We start from the raw sequence: 13,146 nt of genomic DNA, 5'->3' as shown, positions 1-13,146 counted from the left end.
TAGGATTGGCTTATGGCTAGCTAATAAGGTGATGAAACATTAAGTATTTCTTGACATGAAAAAATGGAATCTGATTGTTTTTTCTGTTCATAGGGAAGTCATACTTGTTTAAAAGTATCATCTATATTTCAATGAAGATGGAATTATCCAAAAAGCTTATACTATCTTTGAAAAGTACAGTTGTATTGAGCAAGTTTAAATCACCAACCCACCCATTTATTCTTATGCACTTAGTTAAATAGAAGTTAAAAATCCGTGAGAGTTCATGCATTGCTAAGTGTTGCATAACAAAAAAGAGCCTTCGTCTGCCACAGATATCTGTCACTCAGCTGTGTTTTGTGCCCAGTAAATGTACAGCAGCTGTTAGATATTTCTTTACAACTTTGTACAGAGTCAAATTCTGGAGGGGATGCTAATCCTGTCATAATTAAAGCTGAAGCCAACTTTCTACTCCACATCCACTCTTTTTTTTTCTTCCCCCCATCCATGCTTCAGAAGCTAACCCTGCTCCCCTGCACAGCCTGAATTTTTCAAATCAAACCAATCCATCAAAAATTCTACATGCCTCATTTCATCTCAGGTTGGATGTTGTTGAAAGTTTGAGGGAGATCACACGATGAATTTCATTTGCAAGAGGTGGATCTTTTAATTTTTTCCCCTAAAGCTTTGTTTGGCTCATCATGTCTCGGAGGCTGATTAACCTCCAAACTTCATACTTCACTTCTCCTGTAATGCTTAACAAGTGGAAGCACTTTTCACTGGCTTTGAAGGGGTTCAGACATCAATTTTTAAAATACTTAAATGGGTTATCGTGCATTTATCAAAACCTGGATGTGATTCTTAACGAATATTTATACATGATTATGGTTACCCTTTGTAGTACAATAAAGCAATGTGTGTGTGGCCCTCATGAGACAGGCTTTGCAGTCGCTGTCATAAAGCTACATTTATATTCATTGTCTCGATTCTACTCATCACGTTTTTTTTCTGGCTAGCGCTGCATCGGCAGCCTCACAACTGGATGTCATGGGTTTGATTGAGCTTGCAGTATTGAAGGAATAGTTTTGCTCTCAAGTCTCCCCCTCCTACGCGTGACTTTTTTAACTTGAGCTCTTTAACTCTTTCGCACTTAAAACAGTAATGCAAATACCAACCCTTCCCCTCAGTAGGGATGTGAGGGGCCTAGCAAAAGAGTGGAGCACTTCAGAATCGAGATGTGAAGGTATTACTGTGTACACGGTTCACCGACGAGGCTGGGCTCATTGCTTAGTGTGCATATTTACACACAGCTCCCTCCCATGCCCCCCTCCCATGCTGCTGCCTCAGACACAGAGGCAGCAGCGTAGGAGGAGATGTCAGGCAGGAGCTAGTGCACAAAAACCTGCTCGCTGTGCATACCTGCTACTGGTATCCGAGGTAATAGCTGGGGGAGAGGGCAGACAGGAGTGCGCCCCCAGTGTATAACTGCCAAAAATGTCAGCAGTTGCAAGTTTAGTAGGGGGATGTACCCCCTGCTCGCTATGCTTGCCAACTTCTCCCCTGCCTCCCCAGAGCATCGGGGAGAGGAGAGGCTCTCACCCTGCTCCTCTCCGAGTGCTGTGGAGGGGGGAGGCCACACAACTCTTGCCCGCCTCCCTCGAGCACCAGGGAGGGGGGAAAGACCACGCGGCTCCTGCCCTGCCCTCCTGGGCACTGAAGAGGGAGGGAGGAGGTCGGGTGGCTGAGGGGGGAGGGGCAGTGAGATGCATCCTGCCGGAAAAGATTTTTTTTTATATACAGCCTCTCTCCGAGTTACGAACGAGTTACAGACCAAACACTTGGCCGTAACTCGATCTGTTCGTAACTCGGACCCCATTGAGTTACATGCAACCGTGCTGTTCGTAAGCGCGGGTCGCATTCGTAACTCGGGGACCGCCTTTACGACTGCTACATGGGAGCTTTGGTCATAAGTGCGAACGGTCGTAACTCGACCGTTTGCATCTCGGAGAGTGGCTTATGAGAGAGAGAAGCCAGAGGGCGGTGTATTGGTATTGGCTTATGGTACGTGGAACCGACGCACAAAGTATAGCAAGACCTTGAGAGGGGCTGTTGTGGCACTGTAAATGCAGGGAAAAGGGGAAGCTAAACGATTAAAGCACACGCTGGCCAGTTTTGCCCTAAGCCAGCTTTAGAGAGAAGGTCAGCAGCTGCCGACCAGGCTGGCTCTGAACACCCCGCACTCGCTAGGGCCCTGTGGGAACTCATGTGAAATTCAGCCACATGGCCAAGATTCTGCAGTGCCTTGGGGATCCTCTCCCCCGACTCGTCTGTTGCTCTGTCTCTCGCCGACAGCTAGAAAGCACCGTGCTTGGCGGCGGTGGGGAGCGTGCTAAAGATCTGCAGCAGCCTGGCCAGCTTGGCCCTTCCCACTCGCCCCACATGCGGGCGGGTGCAGGGACGCAGGGTCGGGGGCACTTTGTCCTGGTTCAGTGGTCCATTGCTCTGGGAACCAGCTGGTCTCCTGCAGGCCCCACTTAGCTCTCGTGATGTGCCCCGAGCAGGGGTTGGGTCCTGGTCCCTGTGGGCTGCTGGGGTTTGGTGGCTGAGGTGGCCGGGAGCTGGCACCACTGCGTACTGGTCAGGCATGCCCCGTTAGCTGCAGAGAGTTCTTCCTATCTTCCTACTGCCTATCATGACAGCCGCGCCAAGACACTGCAGGACCCGCTGCCTGGGACAAGGTCTGTCTGAGGTGCTCGTGTCTCGGCTTCTCTAGGACAAGCAGCCACAGCAGCCTGGGGGCGGTGGGATGGGGAGGTGAAGGGAAGCACTGTTGGAGGCCGACCCTCAGCCTGAGGCAAGGCACAGGCGAGGAGAGCAAGCTTTACCCTCTTGCTTTAGCCACTCATTGTCGTCTTGGTCATAGTGTCTTTTTTTGTGACTTCTGTTTGCCGGGGAGGGGCAACAGGACTCGGAGTGTCATGATGACATCACCCTGTTGGCCCGCAGGAAAATGTTTCTTTTTTATGTATATATATAGAGAGATTTGAATAAACTCATTTGAACATCCCTAAAGGTCTTGAGTTTATGCTCAGGAGTTGAGCCATTCAGAGAGTAGTAAGAAACAAATAGAAAGCGCATGTAATGAGTGTAAAATAGGAGGAATGGGTTAGAAAATCGGGGTATTTTAAAGAACCCGGGTAGCAAAACTTTCCACCACCTGAAGCCGGATAGCAGGTAGGGATGGAAGATGTTTGCCATCTGGGAGTCCATGAAACAGAAACTGTAACGAGGTATCCCAAAATCTTTCAAAGCATGAATTCCCATCATGGGAAGAGGCAACAGAGTTAACTCATGATGGCGTTCCCTCAGATGGCAAAAAGAACATATGACTAGAGGAATAATCTATTACAGAACTAAATCAAGGCAAATACCTTGCGTTACTCGCTGTATCTTTACAATCTTAATAGCAAATGTAATGGCTTTTCTGGCGAAACTGATCTCTCTCCGCAGGTGCGCCAGGCTGTTGCTTTTTTGGGCTCTCTGTCATGAAGTCAGTCATAGTTGAATTAAACCTCTGAGTATTATCTGACATCCATTTTTCTAGAATAGGAGCATTAGCGTGGCTCAGTCAGCGTTGCAGAAAGGCCAAATTGCAGGGAGCCAGCCTAACAATAACAGATCAGCCCAGACTGTCATAGGAGTCAAGAGCCTTTCTGAACACTGCTAATTTCAGGCTTAGATTCGTAGGGCAGATTGCACACAGACTGGATATTGCCGTTTTCAGTGAGTGTCGGGCTGTCGTTAGTCAGGAAGGAAGCACGGGGCCAGCAGATCCCCGAGAAAAGCATAGAAATAACATCTGGTCACCAGCCTCCAACAGAGCCACTTATGTTCCTGAGAAATCTAAGATCCTGTCTGTGTTCCGTTCACCGTTCTTGTGCGTTAGCTGCTTATTACTCGTGGCCTTCTCCGTAGTTATGGGCTGTTGCCCTGATGGTGTATTTTTAAAGTTGGAAAATGTCCTCACCATATACTGTATCCTGCCATTTAAGGAGTCTCTCTTGATCAATAATGTTGCAAGATTCTTGAACGGGCTTAGATCCATGGTTTTTAAACAGTGACGAGTTAAGCCCATGCCAGAAGCCTGTTTCAATCAACCACCTCGCCAAAGGGGTTTAAGTGAAACTTCTGTCATGGCTGGAGAGACACTAGGGTTTCCAAAAGTTTCCCATTCAAATGAGCACACTGGATGTAAATATGACCTGGGCTTGTATGTCACTTAGGTGCTATTAAAAAATTTTAACACACTGCTGGCCCTTCTTAAATCAGTATCCCATTCTGACAACAGCATCGCCTCTCTGAAAAGTAGCAGATAGGAGGGGCCTGAAACTTAGCTTGCCGAAGAAGAAGAAGAAGCAAAAAAAATGCAATACACATCCAGACTGCCCTCTGCACTTCTTTACACACATGCCCCAGTCCTGGAACAGAGGTGGTAGCCAAAACAGCGGTCAGGGCAGTTAGTACCCTCTTTCAGGATTCTCAGCCCAAAGTAATGCCCAGTTCCCATGGACCAGTGCTGCCTCGGGAATGGACTCTATCCCGAGCCTCAGGCTTCTTGTTCTGCTCCCTCCCCGAGGATCACTGCTCCCTCCCCCAGGATCACTTGCAGTGAAAACTCATCTGTGCCGGACCTAAGATAAATGTTGTAAGACCGTGCGTAATACAGTAGTGACACTGGCTACAACAATACTGGAAAGGGCTTGTCTACCTGATGTTGCTGTGCAGAGCATGGGGGTGTGAACTGTGAAGTGCTCTGAAGTGTTGCACTCAGACTCCTCCCTCTGGACTCCTCTGGCGCACTCCTTGTACTGGCTAGCGCAAGTAGGGTTCACGCGGGCCAGTGCAATACGTCGGAGAGCTCTGCGTTTCACATCCCCTACTCTCACTGAGCAGTATCTTAATTCAGCGTGACGTCAGCTACTATCTAACGGGAGCAAGAGACCCCACAATTAGTCCTTAAATTGGCAATCTAGTAAGAAGACCAAATTAAAACGAAGGTCACAATTCTGTTCTCCCATACACGTGTTAGGCTGCCCTGGAAGTCAATGAGTGTTCTCTGGGTGTGACGGAAGATGCAATTTGGGCCTAAATTAATTTCATTGGTAAAACTGAAACTCGAGCATGGTGTGAATGAGACAGCTGCTAGTCCGCTGATTCATGTCTGTAGAGACGTATCATCAGGGTTTTTAGAATGCGACACTGTGTGTCTGGCAGATGCGCTGGCACTGGGTTTCAGTCTGTTTTTCAGATGAGGTCTTCAACAGTAAACCTTTGTGTGCTCCTTTTTGTTTTAAATGTATGTTTTAAAAAAAGCCAAGACATTAAAACTGCAAAAATAATACTGAAATGGACACAAGCTGCAGTAAGCAAGGAAACACAAAATTAAGGCTGATGGGCCCACTCAAGGCTTCTCTGGTCAATTTGTTTTTTTTTTGTGTTAAGGTAGGGATGTTACTTTAGCAGATCAGAATGATGTAAAACATCCCTTCGTTATGAAATAGTAATTCTGTTATTACAGCCTTCTAATCTGGCGTCACACCTTGAAGAGCTGTTGATGCTGTGTGTGAAACACAAGCATTCTGTTTAGAGAGCACTTGACTTGTTTTCATTTGATATCTTTCCCTTTTCAATGTGAAGAGCACTTTTTTTTTTTTTTTGCATTAAAGATCTGTGCTGCTGAGGAATTCATCTGCTCCTATTGCATATCTCTCATGTAGTCACAAGCTTTCACGAGAAATGGTGCAACTATATGTGCTTATCTTGGTTTCTTATGAGCTGTTATAGCATCTTGCCATTTGTCTTGGCCATTCGAGTGCTCCTTTGTGAGCGTAACTGGGATGTGGTGAACACAGGACGGACATGATTGTGGAAGCACGGCAGGGCTGCTGGACTCACAGGGAAGTGTGAAGTTTCCAGGGATGAATAACTAACGGAAGCCTCTGAATGCCAGAGCAATACAATCCAGTTTCCGTTTAGAGTCTGCCAGTAAAAAGAGACATACTACGTGTGATGTACTGACAGACGTGTCTTTGTGTAATTAATTTTCAAAGTCGTCTTTGGCTATTCCATGCAATATTGGTTGGATGTGTTCTCCTAGTGGAATAGCAACTATTGGGAAGTCTTCAAGGAACAGACAGACGAATGTCCCTGATGGTAGCTTTTGCAGGTCTTCATTTTCTTTTAAATTTGTAACTGGATGGAGCAAGTGTCCTTGGAGCAAGAAAGTGTCAAGAAGTCCTTCCTAATGCTGAATTGTTTCTAATTTTTTTACAGACCAATTTTTCTGGAATCAAGTCTCCTTTTATTGCGTAATTAGCATTATCAAGAGAAAGAAGTACAGCACAGCTCCATGTCTTTATTTACTTATGAAGAGCTCTCTGTTGGGCAGCTAGAATAGCTAGAGTATCTTTGCATCTCCAGAGCTGTTTTGTGCATTACGATAAAGGATGAAAACTGAAACATGGTCTATGTTACAGAGCAAGGTTTCACGAGGCAGCTTACATCTACCTAGCTATGTAAGTGTCTACATGAAAGTTGCACTCCCGCTATGCCGACGTGACACTTCTCATAAAGACGTTGAGTCGACATAGCTAGGTTGATGCAGGGTCCGTGACTCTGTGTTGCTTATGTTGACTGTTACTGGCATTCAGAAGCTATCCCACGGTGCCCCGCACTGGCCGTATGGTTGGGATAAGCACTCCTGGTGAGGATGCACACCTCTGATGTAAGTAGCAGAGAGTGGCCACGCACAAGTTATTAAATAACCGTGGCAGCTATATACCAACATAACATAGGCCTACATAATTTTGTAGGGTTGTCATACTGAGTGTATGTAAACCAGTGAAATTTTTGGCTCCTAAAGGAGAGAGATTTTTACCATCTGTGTATGCCTGTGGGTTATATAGGTCTGCCTGGTTTGGTTGTTCCCTACTTGCCCACCTCTCTCTCTCACACAGAAGAAGGAAAGAGAGAGAAGGTTGGTGAGGTAATGTCTCTATCTGACCAATTTCTGTTGCTGAGGTAATCTCAAAAGCTTATCCTTCCCGCTCACCTTGTCTCCCTCATATTCTGGGGTCAACCCTGCAACAACAGCACTGAAAAGTGCTAACGAAAGAAGCAAGTCCCTTATGGAAAGATGCCAGATTTTCTCCCTGCTGTCTCTTTGAGAAAGGAGAGACAGATTCCCAGGTGGCAAGTGGCTGGTAGAAGAAAGAGCCCTCTTCCCCCCTCACCCTCCTTTTGTCATATTAAGTGTGGTGGGGAGGGAAGGAAAATCCCCCCATGACCACAGCCGACTTTCAGATCTCCTCAGGAAAACTCGCAGCCCGCGTCCTCCATCTGCCAGACCAGATCACGGAAACTGCCTGGCTGGCTTATGTGGAAGGCCCAGACTGTAGGTTACAGGGAGTTCATGGGGTGGCATCTTTAACAGCTACTCTACAAGCAGAAATGGAAACTGCAGTGAGTGCAAAGGGCAACTTGGTCTGAAATCCAAATACAACATTTCCCCCCACCCTGTTCAGGAAACTTGTGGTGCATTGCGTAAAACTTGGTTAACCACTCGGTCTAGTTCAACAAGTAATTTAACAGTTCCTTTGGTCCTGTGGTTACTCTGAGTCTAAGCTCCCTTTATAACTGCATCCTGTCTGAGAAGAGAGAGAGAGAGTGTGTGTGTGTTTGGCTTTTTTTGTGTTCGGGTAGGGGGGCGTGAGATAATAAAAAATTGTCTTTTGATTTGTAACATTGTATAAACCTAGCAGCCTGATGGATGACAGCAAGAGTGTGATTAGCACGTTGCTATTATCTATACAAGATGGTAAAATACCAAGCTGTCATGTGGTGACTTCCTGTCCAAATTAGATCACTGGTATCCAAGCATAAGCACTCAAATATTTATTTCAAGGAACATGAAAACACCATGCCATTCCACCCGCAAGGTGGGCTTTTTTGGTTATTTGCACGCACTGCCCTGCAGAATCAGGAACTGGAGTGTGGGCTCACTTTCAGTGAGAAGTGGTGTTGGGAAGGCTAAAATGAAAGCACTTCCGGCCCTCTGGAGTCTGTCCTTCTCTTCTGCCCTTCTCCTCAGTGCGCTGAGTGACTCAGGCCCAGCGTATGTAGAGATGTTAGAAATTGTTTATTTTAGTAATCGTGTAACTACAATAATACTTAGCGGTTACATGGTTGCTAAAATGCTCTCCCTGGATGCGTGGCTGGCAGCTGGTGCGCTCTCGGCTCCTGGCCCCCCTCTTAGGGTGGCAGGCAGGAGCTGTTTTAAAAACAACTCTCTGCGTAGATGGGCTCCTGCCTGCTACCCTGCAGTGCTGCCTCTGATACAGAGGCAGCAGCATGGGGTGGCCTGCAGCTCCCTGCATTCTCTTCATTTAAAACTCGGACTGGTAGTCTGAGGTTAACCAGGACGGTTCGGCTGTGAAGACAGAAGAGGCTTATATGGGGATAGTAATTCCTCTAACCCGGATCTAGCTCTTGCTTATAGAGTTTCTCCTACTGTTTCTCGAATCCAGATGGTTTCCACGTCTGTCCCTTGATGAACAACCCTTCTTGGCTAGTACTGATGAGTAAATTACAAGATGAAGCAAAAAGGACTTCCAAGAAAAAACAGGAAATATGTGATTTTCTTTGGCTAACGGTACAGCCTGACAATACTCAGTAGAAGGAACATGTGGCAGGAACACTGTGTAATAGGTCATGCTGCCTTTCATCTCAGGAGACTAAAGAAACTGTCTCCATCCAAACAGGAAACCCGTTTGCCTTGGTTGCCAACTTTAATTCTTCTTCATTTGACGATGAGACAGAAACTTTTTGTCTTACCTTTCTAGTTATGAAACCAGTTCTTTTGCTGCACGTTCACACACAAATCTGTTTGGCCATTGATGTATATGGAGGTGGGACTTCTGCCACCAGTCTCCTGCCAACTGGAAATGTGGCTTCCCTTTGGTTACACCAGAAGCATTGGTGTAGGGCTTCTGGGTTGCCGCACTAAGTGAGCTTAAAAGTACATTAGATCTTTGTGATAGAGGTCTATACAATCATGACCGCTGTGGAAAAAGTGAATAAGGAAAAGTTATTTACTTATTCCCACAATGTAAGAGCTAGGGGTCACCAAATGAAATGAATAGGCAGCAGGTTTAAAACAAACAAAAGGAAGTTTTTCTTCACTCAGCACACAGTCAACCTGTGGAACTCCTTGCCAGAGGATGAGATGAAAGTTAGAAATTTAACAGGGTTCAAAAAAGAGCTAGCTAGATTCATGGAGATTAGGTCCATCAATAGCTAGTAGCCAGGATGGGTAGGAATGGTGTCCCTAGCCTCTGTTTCTCTGGAGGTGGGTGACAGGAGGGATGATGTGAGGATTACCTGTTGGTCACTGTCAGCAAACAGGATGCTGGGCTGGATGGACCGTTGGTCTGACCCAATATGGCCCTTCTTATGTTCTTACGTGACATGAGCCAGGCGGTTTGGAAACTCCATGTTTGAGGATGCTCCATAAAATTGTTTAAATCTAACTCAACTAATATTTGCCTGGAGTAGTTGTACGGGACAAATCTAGTGCAAGTTGTTAGATGGGCTCACGATGATAGCTCTTGCTAGTGTGGGGAACAGTGCATGGCAGGGCACATGGTTCATTATTACTCAGCAGCTGCAATTTACAAAGGTGTCAGGGAGAAGGAGGCAGACAGAATGAGTTATATGCCTGTCTGGTCAGTTATTTTTAGAGGCTGTGGCATTACGCGTATGTTGAGAAATGGCTTTTGAGAACGCTTCATCTTAACTAGAAGACTCAGCCCAAACCTAACAGCGCTGGGTTTTTGCATCGCACATTTCTTTACAATGTTGCTCCCTCCTGGGGGATGGAGGGGCTGGATACACATGGCAGTGTAAAGGAACCGGGGTGGGAATAAGCAGCAGAAGTATTCAGTATGCCATGTCCAGTTAGCTACTCAGACATCGTCTCCCAGCGTGGTGGTCTGTAGGACTGTGCCTTGCTTGATTTAAGCTAGAAAGTGCTTGGTGACCACGTTACACTGAATTTTTGTTGTCTGCTCTCTTCATAGCTCTGGAACCTCCTGTTTATCTGCTCCTACATCTTCCCACCCCAGTGCCCATGTTTTGATTTAGTCCTCTCTCCTACGGGCGTTTTTCTGCTCTCCTCCATGCCTCCCCGTTATGCAGTGTCCCCCTTCCTCCCATGCCGGTAGGAACCTGTCAGTTGATGGTGGCTAGTACAGCGAGGGGCAACGTAGGCTAGTGAGCAGGCCGCATGAGTGGTCCTCATTCATCTCCATGGGCCGCAAGACTGTCATAGCCAAGTTTCATCTCCCGGGCTGGGGCAGTCTTGCAAACCGCACTTGAGTCCCTAGAACGTGCAGGGTGGGGAGTGCCGATGGAACCGTAACAGTGCCGTGATTGGATGTAGGAGGAGCACATGTTGTGTGCATTCAGCATGCACCTCACTTCACGTGCCCTGGCTGTACGTGTGTGTCACTTCCGGAATAGCAGCAGGGAAAGCCCTCCGCCGACAGAGCGTAGCAACTCTGGGCTGGGTAACAGTCAACAAAACGTTGCACGGGCCTCACGCAGAACCTCAATGGGCTGCCCGCAGCCACCGGGCTAGCAGATGCTCCGTGGGCTTTGCTGATACCTGTTGGCTTATTTTAGTCTTGCATTCAGAAGCGGGAACCCTTTTAAAGGTTGAGCAGTGAGCTTAGCTTGTCTATAACTGCACGACGCTGGTCCTCCTTTCCCCGCGTCCCTCCATTTGGGGCATTCACTTGATGCATCTTTTCTTCAAAGTAAGCTCTTACAGGCAGGGATTGAGTGTCCCTATGTTGATACCACCCTTGGATCCATGGGCCTCTGATCCTGTTCGGGGCTTTCGAGTGCTATAATGCAATAATAAAAGGCAATCACGGTATTGATGAAAGGCCACTTACAGCTAATAAGAAACAAGCTCTCGTCCGGTTTAATTCCATATTTAAAAACATGCTTGGGTTTCAATTTTTCAAAGCAAAACTTTTGTCTTGTTTGCGGGTGAGCCGCACTGAACAACAAAAGCTTTGTCGCTCAATTGCCGGTGTGGGCACAGCCTCATGGCGTAAGGGCCAGTTGAACGACTTTTGGTTTTGATGTAAGTTTTCTGAAACGGGGCTGGTCTGTGACCAGGGAGCAGGGACTGTTTTGTTGTGTGCTTTGTGCAGCACCTGGCACACGGGTCTGGTTCGTGCCTGGGGCTCTCCCATGCTACAGGAACGCAAATGAGTGACAAGGTGTCCTGTTTCTTCCTTCCAGGCTAGTGGTTCTGACACACACACTCCTGCTGAGCAGCTCTGATCACTTAGTCTCTCTATTGGCAAAAGAAGTCAGGACCCCTATTTTCTCCCCTGCCCCTACTTCCCCATCCTGTCACTCAGGCTGTGGTGGCAGGAGGCGGCTGGCGGTCGTGAGTGGATGAGGGGCAAGGCAGGAGTCGACAGCCATTGTCCCGGCTCACTAAAGTGGACTTCCTGCGACCACATCAGAGATCAGACACCCCCATCCCTGCAAGCTGTCTTCTCTCTCTCTCTCTCTGTGCGGCTGCTTCTTTCTGGGCCAGTCGTACATGTGGGTCCGGGCAGCTCCTGGCAGCAGAATGTCTCTCGCTTGGGGCATCAGCATCACCTTCAAGGCCCCAGATGTTATGATTCGTGCCTGTGCAGCTTCCAGGGCCTCGTCTAACACAGCTGGATATACTAGGGTTCAAGTTGCCGGAGCTGGCTGCAAGCTTGAGTAACTCATCATGGAGAGGCATCTGGATCTCGTTGTCCCATCCCCTCGCATTTCATTGCAAGCCTCATGCTAGGGGGAGTTCTTAAAGCCACAGCTCATGGAGTCATCAGACTGTCACAGTCTTGGCTTACTTGATTGTTTACAAGAGATTTTCTAGCCCTCATGGATGTGGGCAAAGCTGGGAAACATTGATCCCCCAAGCCTCCAAAGCTAGAAAGGAAAGAAACAGGACGAACCTGACATTGATTATTTCCCAAAAACCTCCAAGACCAACCACCACTCCCAACTGTTTAAGCCAGGGCTACTCAACTTTGGAAGCCCCAGAGTCCACAATGATACTTAGAGCACATGCCAAGGGCTGCAACTTAAGTGTGGTTGTATATACATGCAAATAGATATGCATATATATGCAAATAGCTTCTTTCACACTGACAGGCATAAATACAAAGATTAAGGCAAGACTACACAACACGCAGGCCCCATTTCAGTCAGTTCTGCTGATATGAATAAAATGCGACATTGACCCGATTTCCACCCGTATGACAGCACTTCGCAATCATAGAATCATAGAATAATAGGACTGGAAGGGACCTCGAGAGGTCATCGAGTCCAGCCCCCCGCCCTCAAGGCAGGATCAAGCTCCGTCTACACCATCCCTGACAGATGTCTATCTAACCTGTTCTTAAATATCTCCAGAGAGGGAGATTCCACCACCTCCCTTGGCAATTTATTCCAATATTTGACCACCCTGACAGTTAGGAATTTTTTCCTAATGTCCAATCTAAACCTCCCCTGCTGCACTTTAAGCCCATTACTCCTTGTCCTGTCCTCAGAAACCAAGAGGAACAAATTTTCTCCTTCCTCCTTGTGACACCCTTTTAGATATTTGAAAACCGCTATCATGTCCCCCCTTAATCTTCTTTTTTCCAAACTAAACAAGCCCAGTTCATGAAGCCTGGCTTCATAGGTCATGTTCTCTAAACCTTTAATCATTCTTGTCGCTCTTCTCTGTACCCTTTCCAATTTCTCCACATCTTTCTTGAAATGTGGCGCCCAGAACTGGACACAGTACTCCAGCTGAGGCCTAACTAGTGCAGAGTAGAGCGGCAGAATGACTTCACGAGTTTTGCTTACAACACACCTGTTGATACAACCTAGAATCATATTTGCTTTTTTTGCAACAGCATCACACTGTTGGCTCATATTCAACTTGTGGTCCACTATGACCCCTAGATCCCTTTCTGCCATGCTCCTTCCTAGACAGTCGCTTCCCATCTTGTATGTATGGAACTGATTGTTCCTTCCTAAGTGGAGCACTTT

General features: G+C 47.1%; 1 protein-coding gene across 5 annotated transcripts in view; it reads left to right on the top strand.

Annotated features, from left to right (window-relative positions):
- The window catches only part of PTPRG (protein tyrosine phosphatase receptor type G), a 659,416-nt gene that overhangs the window by 82,365 nt on the left and 563,905 nt on the right, over positions 1-13,146 (top strand). The gene's annotated exons all lie outside the window — the stretch shown is intronic.

The sequence above is a fragment of the Pelodiscus sinensis genome, chromosome 11 (genome assembly GCF_052426305.1).
Source record: "Pelodiscus sinensis isolate ZL-2025 chromosome 11, ASM5242630v1, whole genome shotgun sequence".
Lineage (NCBI taxonomy): Eukaryota > Metazoa > Chordata > Testudines > Trionychidae > Pelodiscus > Pelodiscus sinensis.
This window is presented reverse-complemented; position numbering and strand designations above follow the sequence as displayed.